The 23,871-nt window shown below is 48.3% G+C and overlaps 1 protein-coding gene across 25 annotated transcripts in view; it reads right to left on the bottom strand.

Moving 5' to 3' along the window:
• MICAL3 (microtubule associated monooxygenase, calponin and LIM domain containing 3) overlaps nucleotides 1-23,871 on the bottom strand; it is a 191,369-nt gene that overhangs the window by 154,967 nt on the left and 12,531 nt on the right. For 24 of the 25 annotated variants that reach the window (XR_009505258.1, XM_059934971.1, XM_059934968.1 and 21 more), the window contains exon 1: nucleotides 21,054-21,248. The exons of the other annotated variant lie outside the window; for it this stretch is intronic. The gene's annotated coding sequence lies outside the window, so the exon portion shown is untranslated. Of the gene's footprint in view, nucleotides 1-21,053; nucleotides 21,249-23,871 lie in introns of those variants that run through there. 25 annotated transcript variants of the gene reach the window in all.

Genomic DNA, 23,871 nt, shown 5'->3' with positions numbered 1-23,871 from the left:
GTCAGGCCCTCCTCCCTGGCACACTCTGGGTGAGCGGCCTGGAAAGGAGTGTGAGTGAGACTGTCTGCCCCAGGAGGAGACAGACAGGCAGAGGGCTACAGATCTCATTCACTGGGATAAAAAATTAAATGCCAAGAAGGAGGGTGAGAAGAGGAAAAATCCAAGTTGTTGTAGAATTACGCAACTGAAATTCCATGCATAAGCCAGGAAATTCAAAGGTCACAGTTCCCACAGCAACTGTAACCTGAGCCGCCGGCTGTGTAGTCTTTGGCTCCGCCGGGCCCAAGGGGAAGCACCCTACCGTGCTCAGGGCTCAGTCAGTGCCCGGTGCTTGGCCTCCAGACCGCACCGCCAGCCAGTACCTGCCGCTCAGGGTCCCAGGCCCGGCCCCTGGAGCGCCAGGCAGTCCTGGGCCGTGCTGCTCTGAGCTCACCTGCGTGGCCACACCAGGCTGCAGTCCCGGATTCGGATTCTTTTAGGCAGAGCTCCTCCCTGACCCCGTGCCCACCAACTCGAGTCTTTAATCTTAACTCTTCTTCAGGTTGCTTGACCTTGAGAGGGAGGGGAAGGTGCACAGGGGAGGGGCTGCTACCCCCTCCTTACATCTGTGGCATCCCACACATGCAAAGCCTCACCGACTGGGAAAAAGGGCGGGGACGGGTGGCAAGGGAATGTTGGGCTTCAAAGGACACCACCAAAAAAAGGGAAAAGACAACCCACAGGGACCTCCCTGGTGGTCCAGTGGTAGAGAATCCACCTTCCGATGCAGGGGACAGGGGTTTGATCCCTGGCCGGGGAGCTAGGATCCCGCATGCCGCAAACTACAGAGCCCACACACCCTGGAGCCCTCGCACCTTGACTAGAGAGAGAAAACCCGCATGCCACAACTAGAGAGAAGCCCGTGCCCCAACAAAGGGTGCCCCAACAAAGGATCCCCGGGTGCCTCAACAAAGGTCCCACATGCCGCCACTAAGACCCGACACAGCCAAAAAAAAAAAAAAAAGAGATAACCCACAGAATGGGAGATTTTTGCAAATTATTCACCTGATAAGGGCCTTGTCTCTAGAGAATATGTAACTGAGCATATGTTCCTTCCCCAGAGGGGCGGGGACACAGGCAGGTCACCCAAGGCCCTGCACCCATCCTGAAGCAGCCTGTATTATGATAGTGGAGGATGGGGCCTGAGCCCCCTTCTACCCTCACCCCGCAGTCTGGGGTCGCAGTTAAGGCTGTGGGTATCTGCCTGTGGGTGGAAGGAAAACCAATAGGCACCTGGAGATCATGGGCCTTTTTAAAAGACAAGGCCCCTGAGGTTCTCCTCCTCCTCACTGTTCAATCATCACAACAGAAAAGACTCACACCCAAAAAAGTTTATGTTCTGGAAATCTTACCTCCCTTCAGGCGACGTCTTATGTGAGTAGCTGATATTACGGGCTCTGGGCAAAGGATGACTTTCCTGTTACTTTGGCTGCCAAACTGGCCATAGACAAGGAAAGCATGAGGTCGTCAAGTGGAGGCCCTGCTCCACACTGAGCAGCTGTCTGACCTGAGCACGGCCCTCCGTGATGTGATGAAACTGCCCTGCATGACGTCACGAGAAGTAAATGGACTAAGGCATGTAAGAGCCACACTGCAGGCCTAACACGCAGGAGCTCAACAAGCGGAGTCACTAGATTGCTGCTATTTCTTCTCACACCCAACCTGATGGCCCACTTCACTTATAAGAGCTGGGTCCAAATTAACGATAGCAACAAGAACAGCAGCAATTATTGTAGCTGACATTTAATATGGGTTCACTCTGTGATGAAGTCCACACGAGATTTCACTTAATCCTCACGACAACCCTGTGATATAGATGTTATTATCCACATCCTTGGGTCAAGAAACAGGACAGTCACGTACTCAAGGTCACACAGTTCTAAGTGCTAGAAGGTGGATGTAAACCCAGACAATCTGGCTCTGGAGCCCTCACATTTAACCACATCACAGCCGTCCTCAGGTGTCTGTCCCACCAAGAGCAAAGCAGGCAAAGACGTTCCAAAAACATCCCAAGAGTGACTTCCATGACAGAACTTCCAGCCTTGGGTTGACCTAGTGACCACAAAACCATGTGGAGGGTTCTGAGTTCTGCAGAAGAGAAAGGCCAGAAGCAATCCAAGATGCCACCATCACCCACTGTCACCCACTGATCACAGGTAGCTCTGTTCAAAGTGGGGACGCGGGACTATGCTTCATTTCACAAGTACACTTGCTAAAAAAGCATTCTGATACCTCACGGGTAACAGTGAACAAGCCTGGGAATTTTCAAACTGTCTTACACACTACTTGACTCCCGCTCTATTTCATAAACCCCACAACTGTCCCGCATTTGCACAGACAGGACTTCTCACCTTCTCCACTGTCCTTACCCAGGTCTCCTCTCCCTCACATGTCTGTTCCTATGCTCCACACACCCTCTAGGCCCCAGCTACATGGTTTATACCCACTTGTTCAGATTACATACAAAGAAAAAAGTCAACACATTCATTTACCCCAACTTAGAAATGGAAATACCTGATAAAGAAAGGGATACAGAACAAATGAGGCACTGAAAAACCACATTTGCAAGTAATCCCAAGTATGTCCCCCCAAGGAGACCCCAGCATCCCCACAACTAGTGGGAATGCGACCTTGGACAGAGACAGCCCACCTCCTGAGCTGGCTCCCTTCTCGAGGGGACATACTACCCTACTTACTGCTATGCAGGCGGTAGGAAGGGAGCAAATGAGACAGCCAACAGAACACTATTACGTAAGTCAGATGTCTTACTGCTTTTTAGACTTGTCTGAACAGCATAGGGAGAAGGTAGACTACTAAAGTATCTTGCAGGGATCAGGGCAGGAGGTAGTTCACGTTTTTCATTGTGGTAACTTATCTCCATAACCCAGATACACTTCTAGTTATTAAATTCCATGCCTTATACTAGAGTAAATAGAGCCGAAAATCTCACTAGATAACACAAGAGAGTTAAGACTACAATGGGAAGTGACACTGCTCCATTTTCCTGACTTAATGCTTAAATACAACCTCAATATACTGTGTCCAACCTCCAGCTATTCCCAGAAGCCTGGCCCCCAATCAGTGTGTTTAAGAGTCATCAGCTTATGGCTGTTTTTACCAGCAACATAGTCAGTAAAATGCTATAAAGAGCCTATATGCCTTAGTCTCTGCTTTCATAAGATTTTAAGTTTCTAAAAGCTAAAACAAAGTCACTAACATAAGGTCTAAGTATTGAAGGTTATGAAACTGGCTACAGACTATTCAACTGTAGAGACTTGTTAAATACAACAGAAACACCTGAAAGCATAGAAATTTGTCATGTAAATCTGGATTTACTCAAGAACTGAGGGCAAATTTGACCTGTCAAAACTAACAACTTTTATACTTTGAAACATACAGAACACTGTCAAGAAAGTGAAAGGACAGCCCACAGAGTGGGATAAAATATTTGCAAATCATATATCGGATAAGGAACTCATTTCCAGAATATATAAAGAACTCTTACAGCTTGATAATTAAAAAAGTAACCCAGGGCTTCCCTGGTGGCGCAGTGGTTAAGAATCTGCCTGCCAGTGCAGGGGACACGGGTTCAAGCCCTGGTCTGGGAAGATCCCACATGCCGCGGAGTGACTAAGCCCGTGCGCCACAACTACTGAGCCTGCACGTCTGGAGCCTGTGCTCCGCAACAAGAGAGGCCGTGACGGTGTGAGGCCCGCGCACTGTGATGAAGAGTGGCCCCCGCTCGCCACAACTGGAGAAAGCCCTCGCACAGAAACGAAGACCCAACACAGCCAAAAATAAATATTAATTAATTAATTAATTAAAAAAAAAAAAGAATGATGAGGAACAAAAAAAAAAAAAAAGTAACCCAAATTTTTAAATGGGAAAAGGATTTTAATAGATATTTCTCCAAAGAAGGTATACAAATGGTCAATAAGTACTCAAAAAGATGCTCAACATCATTAACCACTACGAAAATGCTAATCAAAACCACAATGAGATACCCCTTCACACCCACCAAGACAGCTAGACAGCAAAAGGATAATAGCAAGTGGTAGCGAGGATGTGGAGAAGCCGGAAGCCTCATACCGTGCAGGTGGAAACGTAAGATAGTGCAGCCACTTTGGAAAACAGTTCTGCAGCTCCTCAGAATGTTAAACAGAGTTATCACAAGACCCAGCAATTCCACTCCTAGGCAGGCATATATACAAGAGAAATGAAAACACACGTCCACACAGAAACTTGTACACGAATGTTCATCGCGACATTATTCAAGGCAGCAAAAAGCCGAATGTCTATCAACTGGTGAATGGATAAGGAAAATGTAGTAGATCCATAAAATGGAATATTATTTGGCCATAAAAGGGAATGAAATTCTGATACAGGCTACAACATGGATGAACTCTGAAACATTATGCTGAGTGAAAAAAATCTAGTCACAGAAAACCACAGATTGTATGATTCCATTTATATGAAATGTCCAGAATAACAAATCTATAGATACAGAAAGTAGACTGGTGGTTGCCTATGGCTAGTGGGAGAGGGACTGGACAGAAGTGGAGAGTTACTGCTATGGGTACAGAGTTTCTTTGGGGGATGATAAAAATGTTCTAAAATTAATTGTGGTGACGGTTGCACAACGCTGTGGATATACTTAAAACCAGTTAATTTTACACTTAATGAACTGTATGGTATGTGAATTATATAATAAAACTGTTTAGAGCAGTAACCATGTCTTTTGTGTCACTGTATTCTCATAAGTACCACAGGGCCTGGCACACAGTAGGTACTCAACAAATGTTGATAAAATAAAGAGAACAGAAAAGCTGAGTCTTTTCACCGAAGATTTCATTAGAGGAATTCCCCCACTGCACTCAGGGGCTTCTGTGAGCCGGTCCCAGCCCAGAGGAGACAGGGAGCCCTCTCCAGCTCCTTCGCCCAGCCCAGCACGCCCCCTAAACATCAGGCTGATAGTCTCTGTCTGCGGTCTCTTCTAAACCCGAATTCTAGGATGCTTTGCTGGTGGATATAAAAAAACAACAAGGGTCTTCCCTGATGGCACAGTGGTTAAGAATCCACCCGCCAATGCGGGGGACACGGGCTCGAGCCCTGGTCGGGGAACTAAGATCCCACACGCCGAGGGGCAACTAAGCCTGCACACCACAACTACTGAGCCCTTGCGCTCTGGAGCCCGTGCACCACAACTAGAGAGAAGCCCGCGCTGCAACAAAAAAGATACCACGTGCTGCAACTAAGACCCAACTCAGCCAAAAATAAATAAATAAATAAATATTAAAGATGTATAGCATATAATAATAATAATAAAATATGTAATAGTAATATATAGTAATAAGTAATAGAGTATAAAATACATAATGCTCTTTACTGTAAATTCCATGTAGCCAATTGACTCTCAGACAAACTTGTCATAGATTTTTTTTGTCTAACTCATATCTATGGCCAATCCATGGACTCAACTGATAAATAAGTGAACGTTAGTTAGTTTTCATTTACCTTAAGGAGTAAAACAAAATTGGACAAAAAAAGATGTATTTTGGGACTTCCCTGGCGGTCCAGTGGTTAGGGCTCCACACATCCTCTGCAGGGGCCTCGGGTTCAATCCCTGGTCGGGGAACTAGGATCCCACATGCTGCGCAGCACGGGCAAAAAAAAAAAAAAAGGAACATGTATATCAAACATGATATAAGCAGCTTCTTTGCTGAATTGGACCCTAGTTTTTCAAATACTAAAAGAAGTATTTCCTCAAATTTTTTGTGCTATTCACAATGCACTAGATATGGACACAAAACACTTTAAGTTTAAACTGCAAATGTTAACATTTTTTCATCACTTTCTTAGACAATGAACAAAACAACAAATCAAGCCCTGATGTGTAGTGTTTGTTGGTTTCTGTGGTGTTAATACTCCCACCATGGCCAAGTTCAAGCTACGTACATCTCTGAACACAGAGCTGGGAGGAAATGTACCATAGTTCACAATTATACAGTATTTCCACCATGTGGGGCAAGAGACCTGAGAGCATAGTTCATGCTAAAATAATGAGGAAGTAATGAATTTTGAGGATTTGTTACCTTTGTTTTAAATACAATTTATTTAACTATAAGTTTATAATTTTTAAAATATTTATTTATTTATTTATTTGGCTGTGCTGGATCTTAGTTGCAGCATGCAGGATCTTTAGTTGTAGCATGAGGGATCTAGTTCCTTGACTAGGGATCGAACCCAGGCCCCCTGCACTGGGAGCACTGAGTCTTAACCACTGGACCACCAGGGAAGTCCCTAGAATTAATTTTTAATAATAGCTGTATTTAACAACCAACTTGCAAAATTCCTTAAAATTTAACCACAAGGTATGAACAGGCTCTGGCAGGCCATGGTTCACTCCTACACTCCCAGTGTTTAGTACACAAAAGGTGCTCATGCACGTTTGTGGAAACAAAATATAACCCTATAGTTACTTCACCCCTAACACTCCAGAGGGATTCAAGACTTTCCTATAACAAGATATTCCTTTCTAGAACTGGGAATTTTGAAAGCCAGACAGACTAGCACAATCTTCCCTGTAACACATTTCTTTTACAAAGGGCAGGGGGCGGGTCTTTTAATACTTAGTATAAGCTCAAATCTAAGACACCTTCTTTGATATATTCTCCCTGAGGTATTTCTTCCACAAAACACTCAGGCACTGGGAAGCTAATTTTAAACCCTCGACAGTCTGATCTGGTTTAGCACCCTGGGTGGCTCACAGGGCGTTCCTTAAAGCTCTCCTAAAGTTCTGGCTCCTGCACTGGAAAATACAGAGCCCCACAAGCACCCACCGCTCCCACTCCCGGCTGCTGGAGCTCAGTTTGGGCGCTCTCCCTCCCTCCCAGTTCTGTCTCTGGTCTGTACTCCTCTCCTTGGTTCCCTGTGGATCCTGCCCAGCCGCCTTCCCAAGAGTGGTTTTGGTCCTTGGCTTCCCACCATCCTTTACTACCACCTGCCTTTGTCACTAATGACTCCTAGGTCTACGTGAGACCTAACCCTAACCCTAACCTGAATGCTCCTCTTTACTGACTAGCTTCATGACAAAGCCTCAAGTACTGCTCCTCTAAGAAGGCAGCAGAGGGACTTCCCTGGTGGTCCAGTGGTTAAGACTTCGCCTTCCAATGCAGGGGGCGCGGGTTCAATCCCTGGTTGGGGAGCTAAGACCCCACATACGTGGCGGCCAAAAAACCAAAACATAAAACAGAAGCAATATTGTAACAAATTCAATAAAGACTTTAAAAATGGTCCACATCAAAAAAAATCTTAAAAAGAAAGAAAGAAAAAAAAAAAAAGAATGCAGCAGATACTCTATTCCCATCGGCCAGGAGTTGGTGGGCCTTTATCTTCCTTAGACTGTAATACGAACAAAAGAGGGGAGAGACGTTTCATTTTCCCAAGTACAAACTAAAGCTGAATTTGTTTTTTCAGTTATGCGTGCTGCTCTCCTAGCCAGAAAGCAGCGCAGTTACTCCCTGCCCCTCCCTGTCCCCGATCCCAAGACTCCACTAAACATCTCCTGGGTCTGTATCCCTCCCACTTCTGGTCACAGTTTGCCCTCATCACCCTCCAGTGGAAATTATTCCAAACTGCCCGCCCACAGGACCCCTGGCCTTCAGCCCATCTTCCCCAAGTACTTTCACACCATGCCACTTCCTGATTTTAGAACCTAAGGCTCCCTGTCAAAATCTAAGAGAATATCCCTGTTCCTAGGAAATAAACACTCAATTATTTAGGGGTGAATGTCCCTAGTTTATTCAAAGAGAAGGAAAAAATATGAAAAAGCAATGGGGCAAAACGAAAACAATGTGTGTTTATGGAACAAGAGCTCCCTGTACTATTCTTGCCTCTTCTGAAATTATATCAAAATAAAGTTACAAAAAAACAAAAAAACTAAACCCTCATCTTAGTGTCAAAGTTTGATAATAAACAGCTCCTTCTCATGGTCACATCTCTGACATACTGTTTTTGTCCCTCTCTCTACACCTAGACTCAGGATTTCCCCTGCTCCTCCCTGCCAGCCCGCTTCCTTCACTGACTCACTTCTTCCAGGGGTGCTGAGGAAGGAAAAGAACTAACATTTACTGACCATATGCTACCAGCCAGGCGATATCACACTTGGCATTTCGTGTATATCATTTCATCAAATTCTACTGAGGACTCTACGAGGGAGGTGACAGCCGAGGTCTGGAGAGATTAAGACACTGGTCCAGGATTCCACAGCCACTAAAGGCAGAGCTGGAATGGGAACCCAGGTCGGCAGGGGAAGAATGATAAAGCAAATGGGGCAAAGTGTAAATAATAAAATCTAATTAACAAATTTAGGGAATGGTACAAGGGAGCTCCCAGTACTGCTCTTACCACTTATCTGTAAGTCTGAAACTACATCAAAAGTTACCCAAAAGAGGGCTTCCCTGCTAGCACAGAGGTTAAGAATCCGCCTGCCAGTGCAGGGGACATGGGTTCGAGCCTTGGTCCGGGAAGATCCCACATGCCGCGGAGCAACTAAGCCTGTGCGCCACAACTACTGAGCCTGCGCTCTAGGGCCCGTGAGCCACAACTACAGAGCCCTCGCACCACAACTACTGAAGCCCACGCGCCTAGAGCCCGTGCTCTGCAACAAGAGAAGCCACCGCACTGAGAAGCCCACGCACCGCAACGAAGACCCAATGCAGCCAAAAATAAATTAATTAATTTAATTAATTTTTTAAAAAATGTTATCCAAAAGATAAACTTTTCTTGTGCCCCGACAAACAGGTGGGCCCACTGACCCAGCTACAGCAGCCACCTCCTGCCTAAAGCACCTGGAGGCCAAGGCAGCAAAGACGTGTGTGAGACAGTCGGGAGAATTCACAGTGCTGACAGTCTGGGAGCCCCTAAGGAATCAGTATCTCTGGGGTTTTTCTCCAGAATCAGGTCACATTCTTGGCACATGGAAAACAAGACCAGTTTTACCAAACCTGGGAAGGCACCAAACCTGAAACTTGGGTGTCCCCTGGTCTTTTCCCTCTCCTTATCTCCTCTATCTAATCAGTGTCTTCTTTCCAAAGTGCCCCTGGCATCAACTCCCTGCCTCTCTATCTCCATCGCAGACATCCTGTTCTAGTTTCTTGTCATTCACACCTGAATTATTACCATGACCTGTGGGCCAAATTCAACCGTCAAGTGAAGAAGGGTTTTTATATTTTTTTTAATGGTTGGGGAAAAAAATCGACAGATGACTATTTTGTGACATGGAAGAATTAGATGAAACTCAGATTTGGGGGGTGGGGGATAAAAGCTTTACTGGCGCACAGCCACGCCCATTCATTGACCAATTAATTACCTGCTTTCTTACTACAATAGGAGTCGGGTGGTTGCATCAGAGACCATATGGCCCGTTGAAACTTAAAATACTTACTTTCTGGCCCTTTACAGAGAAAGTTTGCCAAGTCCTCCCATAGCTGGTCTTGCCTGACTTTCATCTCTCCCCATTCCATAAGATTAACTGACAAAAAATATTACTTCTGTGCTGTTGCTCTGTGTTCAAACACCTCTGATGAACTCTCCCTTGCTTATAAACTTCACACTGTATCCTGGCATCCATCAGACCAGGTGAGCAACCTTGCTTTTAGCAAGACAAGCCCAAAAAGCCATGCTTTTGTTCATGCTACCCTCTGCTTTTGTTCATGCTACCCTCTGCCTTTGTCATACGGAGTGAAGTCAGACACAGAAAGACAAATATCCTGTGATACTGCTTATATGTGGAATCTAAAAAAAGGGTACAAATGAACTTATTTATGAGACAGAAGTAGAGTCACAGATGTAGAAAACAAACTTACAGTTACCGGGGATAAGGGGGGGGAGGGATAAATTGGGAGATTGGGTTGACATACACACACTACTATATATGAAATAGATAACTAATAAGAACCTACTGCATAGCACAGGGAACTTTACTCAATACTCTGTAATGGCCTACATGGGAAAAGAATCTAAAAAAAGAGTGGATATATATAGATGTATAACTGATTCACTTTGCTGTACACCTGAAACTAACACAACATTGTAAATCAACTATACTCCAATAAAAATTTAAAAAGAAATTAAAGAAAGAAAGGGCTTCCCTGGTGGCGCAGTGGTTGAGAGTCTGCCTGCTAATGCAGGGGACACGGGTTCGAGCCCTGGTCTGGGAGGATCCCACATGCCGCGGAGCAACTGGGCCTGTGAGCCACAACTACTGAGCCTGCGCGTCTGGAGCCTGTGCTCCGCAACAAGAGAGGCCGCGATAGTGAAGAGGCCCGCGCACCGCGATGAAGAGTGGCCCCCGCTTGCCGCAACTGGAGAAAGCCCTCGCACAGAAACGAAGACCCAACACAGCCAAAAATAAATATTTAAAAAAAAAAAAAAAAGAAAAGAAAGAAAGAAAGAATAGAAAGCTAGCTCTTCTTGCCTTCAACTGCTAAGCTCACTGCTAACTTGCCTTTCAAGACGCTGGGAGACGCTGGGAAAGGAACATTTCCTGGTTTCCTCTCCTCTGCTTCCACAGCACCCTATACTTACCCTCATCACAGCCCCTACCACACTACACTGAAATCATCTATTTGTGTGTCTGTCTCCCCAGCTACAGTAAGATTCCAGAGGGCAAGGAACGCATCTCACTCATTTCTCAACACCCAGACCCAATGTGGCTCTGCGGTCCATGAACACTGAGCTCAACTCCAACCCCACCAGGCTGGCCTCCTCACTCACCGAGGCCCTGGTGCGCCGTGCTCACTCTCTTTCCAGGCACCCCTTTACCTCGCCTAGACAACCCTACCAATGAGCTGGGACACAGCCTATGCAGGCCCACGAGTCAGCGGACTGGGGTCCAAACCCCAGGCTCCTCTCACTCATGTGCCCTTGGACGAGACACTTGGGTGTCTGTCCTCATCTGCAAAGCAGGGGTGCCAGAGCAGCACCTGGACTGCAGGGCTGACAATGCACGTAAAGCGTGTAAACCAGCGCTGTGCACGTAATAAAGACTCAAAAGGTAACTTATTGTCCTTGTTCTCCCCAAAGACTGGAGTCACCTGTCTGTGCCATTTAGCACTTCACTGCTTTTCTTCTTCCCTTACCCAACCGTCTTGTGCATTCATATTGTATCTTCTGAACCAGGGACAAGGTCAAATACCTCTAGGAACCTGGGCCCTGCCCTCATACCCAGTACAGGGCAACATGCGGAGAAGGGGCCCAACAGATGATAAATTAATGAACAAATTATTCCAGGAAGTCCAAAGAGTTGCTAATAAGAACAACAATGCAGAGCCAGGGATGAGGCAGAGAATAATGAGACAGCGAGCAGCAGCTGGGGGGTGTGTGTGGGGTGCTTTCACATTGGTAAGCATGGGGCCACACATGCTCCCCCGGAGACTGTCCCTTCAGTCAGTAACAGTACCAGCTAACACTCAGGGTGTTCACTGCTGCTTATCAAGTGCCGGCAGGATTCTAAATGCTCACAGCCACACCAAGCACATAGGACTGTCATGCTATTGCACAGATGGAGAAACTGAGGCCCAGGGAGGTTAAGTAACATACACAAGGTCACACACCCTAGTAAATGATGCAGAAGTCTAGCTCCAGAATTCATGCTCCTTACCACTACACATTTTGGGGAGTGAGTGAGTGTGTGTGTGTGTGTGTGTGTGTGTGTGTGTGTGAGAGAGAGAGAGAGAGAGAGAGAGAGAGAGAGAGAGGGAGGGAGGGAGGGAGGGAGGGAGGGAGGGAGGGAGAGAGAGAGAGAGAGAGAGAGAGAGAGAGAGAGAGAGAGAGAGAGAGAGAGAGAGAGAGGCGGTGTTAAGCTTCACTTGGGACCTTACTGAGGACTACAGCCCGGGAGACAGCCTCTCTGACAGCTCCAAGGAGCCGCTCCGAAGAGGAAAGGGAAGAGCCAGGGTATATATGAACTTTTTTGTCCGGAGAAACATGTAGTCAAGCATAAAAAGATGAGTCATCGATTTTACTGCTTTTCTGCATATGGGAAGATGCAAGAATCTGGGGTCATTGAAATTCTTCCTGAGATATGCATCTTAACTATCTAGGGGCATATCCAAAGCACAGGATGGTTGTTTTTCTCCATCCTGAATTCCTCTCAGGCTGCACTGTCAGTGGGCAACTGCAGTGGCTAATGGCTTGATCCTTGTAGAACTGGAATGGCAGGCAAGATTTTTTTCTTTACAGTGACATGGAACCCGGGAAAATGTCATTCCTTCTTTCTTTCCTCTTCCTCTGCACTTCTTTCTCAGGTAAGATTATTCAGGCAACCCCTGAAACCTGGGCGTGGAGAAGCGGGGCTTGAAGATTGCAAAGCCCAGGTGTGAACCAGGAAAACAGAGACTCACTCCCACATTTTGGGTTTTACTCTAATTTCGCTCCACCCTTCACCAGCTAAGAGATCTCAGGCAAGCGACCTAACGTCACTGAGCCTCGTGTTTCCCAGCCTGTTAAGTGGGCATCATATATGTAACCTCCCAAGATTGTTATAAGGATTAAAGGAGATTGTCATGTCATGACAGTGTACTGATAAAGTATACTCCGGATAAATTAGTTCCCTTTCCACCTTTCCCATACCTTAATATAAGTAAGGTTTTCAGCCAAATCCCTTGCCCTCCTTCACTGTCCTACCAGGGAACAATCTATACTCCACCCTGGCTTTTCCTGCCTGGTGCATATGCCCAAGCACCTGGGCCTCATAAAAGCCCACAGAAGCAGCTTGGAAACAAGCACGAGAGGGGAGCAACTGCACCACGGTCCAGACGGCTGCTGGTGTGCAAATGAATGTTGCATGCGGAGAGGCTGGCCAGCCAGGCACTGCCAGACCTGACTGATAGCCGGGACAGAGCCTGGAAGCTTGTAGAGGCCGGGGCTAGTACCAACTGCGGTTCTGAGGCTGCATCTGCGTAGGGCATGGAGAGAGCAACGCAGGTAAAAGTGACAGGCAGCTACTTCCACCAAAGTTGGAAGATCAGACTGCCTGGGAAAGTTGTATACAGAAAAGCAAAATTCTGAATTCCTTGAGAAGGAATTCTGTTGCAAAATTCCTTTACTGTGAAGAATTAAATTTAAAGCCAAGAAGTACAGATACACACAATTATATTTTGGAGGTCAATCCACATTTTCATACAGCAACTTTGCTTGAAGCAAGGATATCTTTAAGCTGATGAACCCTTCTCTGAGGTCACTGGTCATGGACACAGAGAATGTTTCATTTAGCAACATGTGAAAGGGTCCTAAATGTTATTACCAAATGGAGTCAACTCAACCAATATAGCAGGGAGCAGAGGGGAAGATGCTTAACCACTGCCAGGAGATGTAAGTAATTTCTATTTGAATGGACTTGATCATAGTGATCCAAAGGTCTTCTAAAATAAAAGATTAAAACACAAGCAAAAACTGTATCTCACTGAGCATACCCAGCAAGAAGTCCCATTAGGCCTTTCCCACAATAGATCATCTTCCAAATACAGACATGACAAAGAGATACTGAAGGAAGGAGGAGTGGGAGGGCTGGCAGGCACCAGCACAAGGCGACCACCAAGTTCCCAGGTCCCTGTAGGCACAGTATCGGGGTCCTAGAGTTAGAAAGGAGCCTCAGAGGTAACATGGTCCAATCTAATTCCCAAAGCATCGGTTAAGCGCCTCCCTGCTCACGACTGCTCCCACCCGTTAGAGCACCTGGGAAACGGTACTCCAGCAGCCCAGGGCACTGGCACCTCCAAGGCAAGCAGCACAAGCCACAGATGGCAGTGGTGCTGGGCCAAAGGGCAGCCTTCAGGAAGGGGAGGTGGTCCCATCCTTTCCTACAGCCAAGGTGCTGGGCTGGTCCTCAGAGAGCAGCTGCAAACAGATCCGCGGTTTGCAAATATACAAACATTCCTGAAACAATAGCCACGGGGGTAAATTCTAGAAATTCTCAATCTTATGTGTACGAAATTAACAAAACCAAATGGACAAAAAAATATTTTGCCCGTTAGCATAAATTTTCTTACCACTCCATGTTCAGGGCTCCCTGGCCCGTGGAGCCACTAATCACAACACATTATGGTTTTCTGCATCTGTGCTTTCCCCCCTTGCAGGCGGACAGTGTCTTATTGTCTGGCACGTGCCTTACATATAGTAGCTGCTCAATAAACATGTGCTAAGAGGAAGCCCCAGCATGAAGTCAAAGCTCTTAGGTTACGGCCCCTTTGTCCCCGAGCTCCCTGAGGGTGGTCGAGGTCCGAGGAGTCTCTGGGCCCTGCTCAGCCCACTGAGGCACACAGCGTCCAGTGAGTCCTGGGGGCCCAGGCACACTGCCATCTCTCCCATTTCTCTCCCCTGCCCCATACTGTCTTTTTCTTCCTTGCTTCCTCTTCTTTTTGCTCCCTCAACATGTCACCTTACAGCGAGGTAATTAGACGCACAGGATTTGGAGTCATCCAGCCTCAGCAACTTATTTGAGGTTACGGACCTTAGTCTCTCTGCAAGTTTCCCTAGTGTGAAGCAGGAGACTAGAAGTGGCGTGTGCACATAAGGCGCTGGGCTGTGTCTGGCCAACCGTAGCGCTCGGTAGGTGATGGCTATAATTGCCCACGGTACCTACTTGTCTAAGGGTGCTTAAAAATGCCAAAGGCAGAAGGTTGATTTGTTTTCCCTACGTCTGCAAGTCTGGTTTTGAGAAAAGCCTATCTGCTTTGGAAACAAACTGAAACATGACCGTGTCACTAGTTAAAATACTTCCTTTTCCTTTTTCACAGGGAAACAAATGGCTCTGACCAGTCATGACCAAACTGGGTAAAAGGTTCTGTTCCAAACAGTGGTTAGGATCCCACACTACCTCGTTCAGAAAAACAGAATAAATAAATTAAATAAAAATCATCCATAAAGTAGTTGAGCTAGGGCAATGATAGGGTTTGCGCGAGCTCTAGGTTTTGGGAATCAGAAACCCATGCGGGGCAAAAAAGTAGAGGAGGGAAGGGCAAGGGTTTCCTCAGCTTTTCAGACAGCAGACCTGTAATCAACCCTCTTTCCAGATCCCATGGCCCAGCCACTAGGTCCCCAAAGACTACACTGTCCTAAGTGTCCCTTCTGGGAAGCCCACCTGTGTTCCCCTCTGAATGCTTCAGAATTACCTCCTCTGACCCTGCCCCCTTTTTAAAGGAATATGCGAGTTAACCTAAACGCATCTCTCCTGTAGCATTTCAAACAGATAACTCAAAAGTGAAGAGAGGGACAATGTGAAACAGTGCAAGGAAGGTTGGAAGAGAGGAAGGGCTGACCCCCATGACAGAGGTAAGTCAGCTGCCCTTGACTGGTCCGTGAGAGCACAACTCCACAACCGAATGCCTGAGTCTGAAGGAAGCCTAAGTCCACCTTTTCTAACGGGGCAATCACTGAGCTCTCTGTGTGCAGGAAACAGGGGCCATCGCAGCACCGACCCGCTCGGGCGGCCAGGAGGACTGAGTGCGGTCACCATGCACCCACTCAGAACAGGATCGGCACACAGCTAACGGCCTGGACGCGGGACTGCAGACGCCACCATCGGGATGCTACTCTCCCCACTTCTCTTCCTCTGCTACTCACAGACCCAGCGCTGGCAATCACAAGGCAGCCTGGTCGTCGGGGTGGGTGTGTGAGGAAGGCAGCAAAGAAGGTAGCCGGGACCTTTGTAAGCCGGCTTTCTGTAGGCCGGGGACAACCTGTGTGGAGGTTTGTTGGCATAATCCGGGGGGCGACCGGGGCTGGAGGAAGAATTTTGCCTACCCTTGGTCTTCCCTCTGGGCTGCTCTGCCCCTCTCTCTCCCAAGCTCCAGCACAGACACAGGGACTCAAGCCTCCTCCATATTTTGCTTAATCAGCAACAGAAAAGAGGCAGGGCAGGAGACAGGGCAAAGCCGGGACCAACCAAAGTTTCACTCCGCCTTGCATGTAGTTATTTGTTTTAACAGTAAGGAAAAAATCAATAAAAGCTACTAGTTAACCACTTGACGGAGTACTGTTCCTCTCCTTCCAGAGTTAACCAGACCGGACCCTTCACTAGGTCACTAGGTCAACGGTTAAACAGGCCTCTGTAGACCCGCCTAACGCAGAAAGACCCCTCTCCGGGTGTTCATCCACACATGCACACGAGCTTGTCCGTCCTCCGGCACAGAGACTGGAGGCGCTGCTCCTGCCAGGGACCTGACCTCTTAGCAGAAGCTTCTGCCCTTTGTCTTCCACCTTTCACCAGGGTACAAACCAACAGTCCTACTTCTTCTCCCTTCTTTAATCTGATTGTCACCACTTTCTTTTTTTTTTTTTTAACTTGTGGCAATTTTCTCTTCTCATGAAACTTGACACTGACAAAAAGTCAATGAACTGCAGGGTTTAGGGGGATAGTTTGCCTGTCCCCCCTCCCCAGTTTCTTGATAACAATGACCATACACCTCAAGACAGCTAAAGCCCACACCAAGAAAACAGCAGGTCATGTGCAGCTGAGCCCCAGGGGGCAGGGATGTTGTTCTGTCCCCTGGTGCGTACCACACACCTCAGAGCCCGATGCCCTCCACCACCCCACCCCATTCCACAGGTTCAGAGCTGAATTCTGAAAAGTGGAACCAAAGGTGACAGAAGGGGTGGCTGGAGGAAGGGGAAGTCCACAGAGAGTTTAGGTGAATTTCCCAACAATATTCCCACCATTCCCACAATGTACCGCATTATTTGTAGAAGTTAAAGACCAAAGAAGAATCAGATTTTCAACTCTGCCATCTAAAGCAGAAACTGAGAGCCTTATTTACTGCACAGATTCTAGCCCAAGTGCCATGCCTCCAGGTTTACAATTTCAACCTGCCACTTAAGTTAAAAAGTCTGTGTACTAAAGGTGTCCCCTGGGTTAGAATATCACAAATTTCCTCTGTCCACAAACCATTTCAATTCTCTCTATCCCTAGTCTCCCCATCTGGCCTCATTAAATATTTCACACTCTCCAAATAAAGATCATTTTTCAGCTCTATTTTTTCTAAACTAATGATCTGGCTAAAGAACGCTTCTGGTCCAAGAAAAGCCCAGAATCTTTTCTACTGTTCTACTTCAATGAAAACTAAAGCCCCCAGGGACCTCCCTGGTAGCACAGTGGTTAAGAGTCCGCCTGCTAATGACAAGGTGACAAGGGTTCGAGCCCTTGGTCCGGGAAGATCCCACATGCCGCGGAGCAACTAAGCCCGTGCACCACAACTACTGAAGTCCTCGTGCCTAGAGCCCGTGCTCCGCAACAAGAGAAGACACCGCAATGAGAAGCCCGTGCACCGCCACGAAGAGTAGGCCCTGCTCGCCACGACGAGAGGAAGCCCATGCAGCAACGAAGACCCAACACAGCCAAAAATAAATAAATAAATTTATTTAAAAAAAAAAAAAAGAAAGAAAGAAAACTAAAGCCCCCGTAAAACCACAGCCCGTCAGACCCAGAGAAGCAGCAGCAACAGGTGTCAGGGACTCTGCCGTCTACTCCCCAGTCTCCACTAAAGCATGGAGGTTAGGAGCACACACTTCAGAATCAGCCCAGCTCTGAGCGCCAGCCCTGCTTTCTGTCACTGCCTTGACCTGGGTCTCACCAAACCCTAGTTCATGTAAAACCAGGGAAAATAAACGTCCCACCTTGTACACTGTCGTGGGGAAGAAATGAGGTGATGGCATAGGCTCCCACACATAAGCACCCAACAAATGCTAACTATTCTTAGCTATCTAGTAATCTAAAAAGCACAATGGTCTGGTGTCTTTAAGTTTTCCAGGTTCCAAAAAAAGAGGGTTTTTTTTCCCCCTACAAACGAATCAGTGAAATGCCACATGGAAGCAACCTAAGTGTCCCATCGACAGACGAATGGATAAAGATGTGGCACATATATACAATGGAATACGACTCAGCCATAAAAAGAAATGAAACTGAGTTATTTGTAGTGAGGTGGGTGGACCTAGAGTCTGTTCTACAGGGTGAAGTAAGTCAGAAAGAGAAAAACAAATACCATATGCTAACACATATATATGGAATCTAAAAAAAAAAAAAAAAAAGGTTCTGAAGAACCTAGAGGCAGGACAGGAACAAAGACACAGATGTAGAGAATGGACTTGAGGACACGGGGAGGGGGAAGGGTAAGCTGGGACGAAGTGAGAGAGCGGCATGGACATATATACACTACCAAACGTAAAATAGCTAGCTAGTGGGAAGCAGCCGCATAGCACAGGGAGATCAGCTCGGTGCTTTGTGACCACCTAGAGGGGTGGGAGGGAGATGCAAGAGGGAGGGGATATGGGGATATATGTGTATGTATAGCTGATTCACTTTGTTATACAGCAGCAACTAACACACCATTGTAAAGCAATTATACTCCAATAAAGATGTTAAAAAAAAAGAAAGAAAGAAAGAAATACCATAAGGAGGAAAACTCAGTTGAAGCCCAATTCAGGCATCAACTCACTACTTAGAACAAATCACATCACCTCCATTTCTTCATCTATAAGGTAGGAATAACACACTGCACTAAACTTGATGACCTCGGAGACAAAAACGAATCAATGATAACAGGCGATGAAAAAGCTTTCACTTCTTCAAAGAAAAGCAATAAATAAATCCAGAGTATGATTATTATTAAAATGTGACTCCCAATATTATGGGACATACATAAACCATGATGCTACTTACTGTTTCAAGAACATTGGGTTTGACAGCCTTTTAATCTGGTCACATGGAGCCTGGTACAAGCAGGAGGGGGTACATGTAAACCCCACTTCAGAGGCAGAGCCCACAAATCTAGGACCATGCCCTGCCTGCTGGTCAGGTGTCACCCACTCTGGGCCATTTCTTACATCCCAATGCCAGAAATTAGGAAGAGTTTATGGTTCCGCCCGGACAGGTTAAACCACTGACAACCAAAATCCTTACCACAGGACTTCTCAACAGACCCAAGAAAGGGTCCACTCTGACCATTTATTCACCTGTGTGAGCAGTGTAAGACCTCTTCCACGGTGTACACCATCCTTTCTGAAAAAATGCACACATGAGCTGGAAGGAAGAGCTCAATTTTTTCTTGTTTGATATTTACTTCTAGGTCCGGAGGTTTGAGTTTCATTTTTAACGTACCATAAAAATTTTGGTGTGAGAGCTAGGGGTTGGGATGGGAAGAGGAGTGGGGAGGTTGGGGGACTAGTCCTAACTTAAGAAGGGAGCATGCAAACAAAACTGCATCTGATTTCATCATCCATGGGTCTCCCAAAACCAGACAGGAAAGAAGAAAATCATTTGTGGTTATTAAACATCTACTGTGTGCCAGGCATTGCACTAAATACTTGGTATACATTACTCCAAAGCCCATTTTCTCCCCAGCACCTAGACCACCAGGAAACAGCAATCACCTGGACCATCCCAGGTGGGGGGAAAAAACCTCACAACCTAGCAGTCAAGTTCCAGACATTTCAAAGGTTAGTGCTGTGAACACAAAAAGGAGGCTTAGCTAGGAACCAGGTCCAAGTTCCTAAAGATTCTTTGCAAGAGGAACATCTAAACCCTGTTTTTCCTATAATTCTGGAATTAACTCATGGTATTTAATATACTATCCAAAAAGTTAAAAAATTTTTAAAACCTGGAGCACAAGAAGCATTCACTGCAGGGCCACAACAACCTGAGTCAAGTTTCTGACCAGGTCCGTCTGAAGATCAAATAAAAAGTTTATACTAGCCTCTCTTTTCTTCTTCCCTTAGGCCGCACCAAGGGACATGCAGGATCTAGATCCCAGAGCAGGGATCGAACCCGCATCCCCGGCACTGGGAGCGCGGGCTCTTACCCACTGGACCGCCAGGGAGGTCCCTGTGCTATCCTCCTGAGGGACCCTTACAGATGTGCCCACAGGAGAACCACCGCAACAAGGAACTGGCATCGGTGTGGCCAGGTGGTGAGGCACAGAGCCCTCCTGCTGGCCCCGCAACTGAGGGGCAGGGCCCTGCTCACTACAACACCCGCCTCATCCGCACCCTGGGGTGCGATCCAAACGACTGTCTCCCCGGCAAACTGTCACACGGATGGGACTTGCAAAGTTTACACGCCATCTCTCCATCCACAACCCAGAAGATGAGAAGGTGGAAAGCCTTGAAGAAACACTGCTCCCAAGACACCTCCACGTCTCGGCACTAAGCCCTGATGTCGGCGGTAACTGCTGCCCGCGGTAAAGAGCCGCCACCTTAGACCTCACACGCGGGGTGTATGGCTGGAGACGCTTTCCCTGAACTGAGTCTGGAGGGTAATCGGGAGACGAGGGCGGTCCGTGCGCCTTAGCGGGCGGGGTGGACACGGGGGACGAGAGGACACGGGGGACGGGAGGACACGGGGGGACACAGGCGGACAGGGGCACACGGGAGATGGGGAAACACGAGGGGATGGGGACACGGGGGACGGGGGTCACGGGGGGATGGGAGACACAGGGGATGGGGGGCACGGGGGACAGGGGCACATAGGGGACGGGGGGACACGGGGGGACAGGGGCACAGGGGGGATGGAGGAACATGGGGAGGATGGGGACACCGGGAGATGGTGGACACGGGGGAATGGGGGGCACGGAGAGACGAGGGGACGAGGAGAAGGGGGATGGGGGACATGGGAGGACCTGGAGGGAAGGAGGGACAAGGGGGACACAGGATGGGGGACACGTGGGGACCTGAGGGGACGGGGGCCACAAGAAGAACGAGTGGTCAAGGCCCCGCCGCGCCCGCGCTCCCCGGCGCGGCTTCTCGGCAGCGCGTCCGCTCGCGGACTCGCCGGCGGCCTGCGGGCCCCCTCGTGCCCGGCCTCGGACAGCGCCCCCGGCAAGCGCGCCGAGCCTCCCGCCCGCCGCCCGCCGCCCGCCGCCCGCCGCCCTGGACCCGGGCCCGCCTTCCGCTCCGGGGCCGCGGCGGCCAGAGGGAGGCGCCCGGCCCGCGCGGGTCCCGGCCCGGTCCAGAGCCCGTCTCACCTCCGCCTCATGCCGCAGTGCGCCGGCGTCCCAGCCGCAGCCCGCAGTCCCGCACCTCGCCCCTCGGCCCTTCGGCCGCAGCGTCCGGCGCCCCAGCCCCGCGGCGACCCCGCTCCGGCCAGCGCCTCAACCCGCGGCCGCTCCTCAGCGTTCGGCGTCCCGCGCGGGCTGCACCGCGGCGGCTGCTGAGGTAGCAGCGCTGCCGCCGGGCGGGGCGGGCACATGTGAGGGCGGGGCTGCGGCCCCTGGGGCGCGACCACCGGACACCGGCCTCGGGGCGCTGACATCACCGCGCCTCTGGAACCCGCTCTGCCTCCTAACCCCAGGGACGCCGTCGCTACCCGTAGGCTCAGACTCTGCCAGAAGCTCATGGTTCTATGCAGAAGGTAAGGAAAGGAGCCGCCGCCACACCCTTCTTCCTCTCCACCCCTCCCCCGCGGGTCCAGTGGTACATTCCTCAAAGCCCGCCCCGAGGGGCCAGGGAGAAGCTGATTGGTTGAGAACCTTAGAAGGGGGCGAGGAACCGCGCGAAATGGCCAATGGAAAAGGACGGTGGGCACATCAAAGCCGGCCAGATGGGGAGGAGAGAGGATGCGATTAAAGGGCACGTATTCGTTGCGCTCAGTAGCCGCCGCACAACACAACTGGAATTTTCTTTCTGATCCTATCGAGAAGGGAAACAAAGAGGCCGGGGATCCTCAAGTTTCGGGATTAGAGAGCGAAAAGAAAATATGGAGAGAACTGAAGCAGATATCTGTGTGTGCCTTTCGGTAGGTTACTCCATCTTGGCCTCAGTTATCTAATCCGATGAGAATATTGGACTAGAATTGATCTCTGATGGTCCTTCTCATACTTTGCGAGCCTATGAGCCTTTGCATGGGATTAGCAATATTTACATATGTTCTTCAAATTGGGGCATCTTCCTAAAGAACTTTGCTTGAAAGTGAGTAGACTTTCTTTCAACCAAAGTTGAAAGTTGACACCAGTTCCTTGATATAGACGGTATTACCCTCACCTTTTGTCAAGACAAAGTCAATATCCTTTCTGGGTCCCTTTCTTAAAGCAGAGCATTCTTCTTCTACGTGGAGAACCACACTCTCCCCAATAATTTATACTCTTACAAGAGTCACCTCCTCCTCTTCTCTCTTCCTCCATGTAATCAGACAAAGCTTCAATTAATAATTCATTCGCCTGTTGAACTGTCCAGAATCCCTGGCTTCAGCAACAAGTCTTGCTGGTCAGGCGTCATCAGAGTTGCCAAAGTGCTGGTCACTATCTCAAGTCTGCAGCAGCCATTCAACTCTGCAAGGCCCGTGAGGCTCTCAGTCTCACTGCCTGTCAAATTCAAGACTTCAGCACGTCCTATAAGGGTCCCACCTGCTCTGTTTTAGAGCTCTACACCGGCAGCAGGCCTACATTTTGGTACCAAGCCTAAGGCCAACTCCACCTTCCTTTTTCAGAACTTTTCAACCTCCCGTCAGCTGCTCACCCTGCACCCACTCAACCCTCTTCCAAATTGTATCAGGTGTTTGGGGTACCCTTAGTAGCTCCACTCCCCAGCCAGAGAACTCATCTTCCAACTATTATGCAAAGAGTTCTAGAAAGTCCAGTTCCTCCATGAAGCCTTCCCAGACGGATGAACAGAAGCTGCTGGCTTATAGAGTTCCCACTTCTACTTTGTGCCACACAAACCCTGATTTTCTGCCCTACTATGCAATTTTTATTGACATATATACCTCTCTCCGTCATTGACAGCAGCAGCAGTGGCTGCTGCTTACATTTATTAAATGCTTACCATGTGCTGGGTACTGTTTGGAAGTGCTTTGCATGCACCGTTTCATTTCAGTCTCAGACAGGCTTGGAGAGCTGACTTACCCAAGTGCACAGAGTGGAGGTCTAACTCCAGTGCCTACCTTCACAGTCCCCACAATGCAACGCTATCTCCTATTTCTTCAGAACCAACTGCATTCCGTACAAAAGATGATGTGATACACCTATATCGTGTTTTACATTGATCTCTATACCTATATCATTTCAGCCTCAAAACAATCACATCAGGAGGCTTAGCAGTTTGTTACAGCCGAAGCTGCATGTAGGCTGATGCATTTGGCTGCTGTAACAACACTGGTGAATAAGGCATCTGGTTTTCCAAGTTGAGGATTTTCCCCCTGCAACACCTGCTCCCTGAGTGAACACAGCCTTTTTATATGTAACAAGTAGAGAGCCATTATAAGCAACAAGGGGACAAATACAAAATAGCAAACTGTGGGGCCAGGAGCCTGGTACAGCCAGTGCTCACAGTGGGCAAAACCAGCCAAGAAGGACGGACGGTGAGAAGCACCGTGCATTTCACTTTACTGGTTTATTGGTTATACTTTGTCAATGAGATCACGTCTTTGACACATCTGGCAAATTCAATAGCAAAGGGCAACAAAAACTGCCCCCAACTGATTCTGCCTGGAGACAGAATCAGCCCCACGCCCATGAGGAAGGGGCTTCTACATGCAGGGTTGCTGCCCCCAACTCGGGGAACTTTCTAATTCGCCATTTAGTGAAATACCCTGCTCCACTGACAGTCGTGATGTGGCCCGAAAACACAAGCTGGGCTAATGATTTCATTCTTTTTAAACTGCTGAAATCCCCCCAGGGATGGACATGCCAGCAAAATGGCATGGGAGCCAGTGAACTTTTAATATTGATTGAGAAGACTGAGCACGGCCATCCTGAAGCCAAGTATTTCCGAGTCGCTCTCTCTGCCTGGCTCAGCCCTAGTCCATCCAGTGAATTTTCACTCCCATAGCTCTCCTGTCTTTCCTCA

This window comes from Balaenoptera ricei, chromosome 10 (assembly GCF_028023285.1).
Source record: "Balaenoptera ricei isolate mBalRic1 chromosome 10, mBalRic1.hap2, whole genome shotgun sequence".
Lineage (NCBI taxonomy): Eukaryota > Metazoa > Chordata > Mammalia > Artiodactyla > Balaenopteridae > Balaenoptera > Balaenoptera ricei.
Note: the sequence above shows the minus strand (reverse complement) of the source record. Positions and strands in the feature narration are given on the sequence as shown.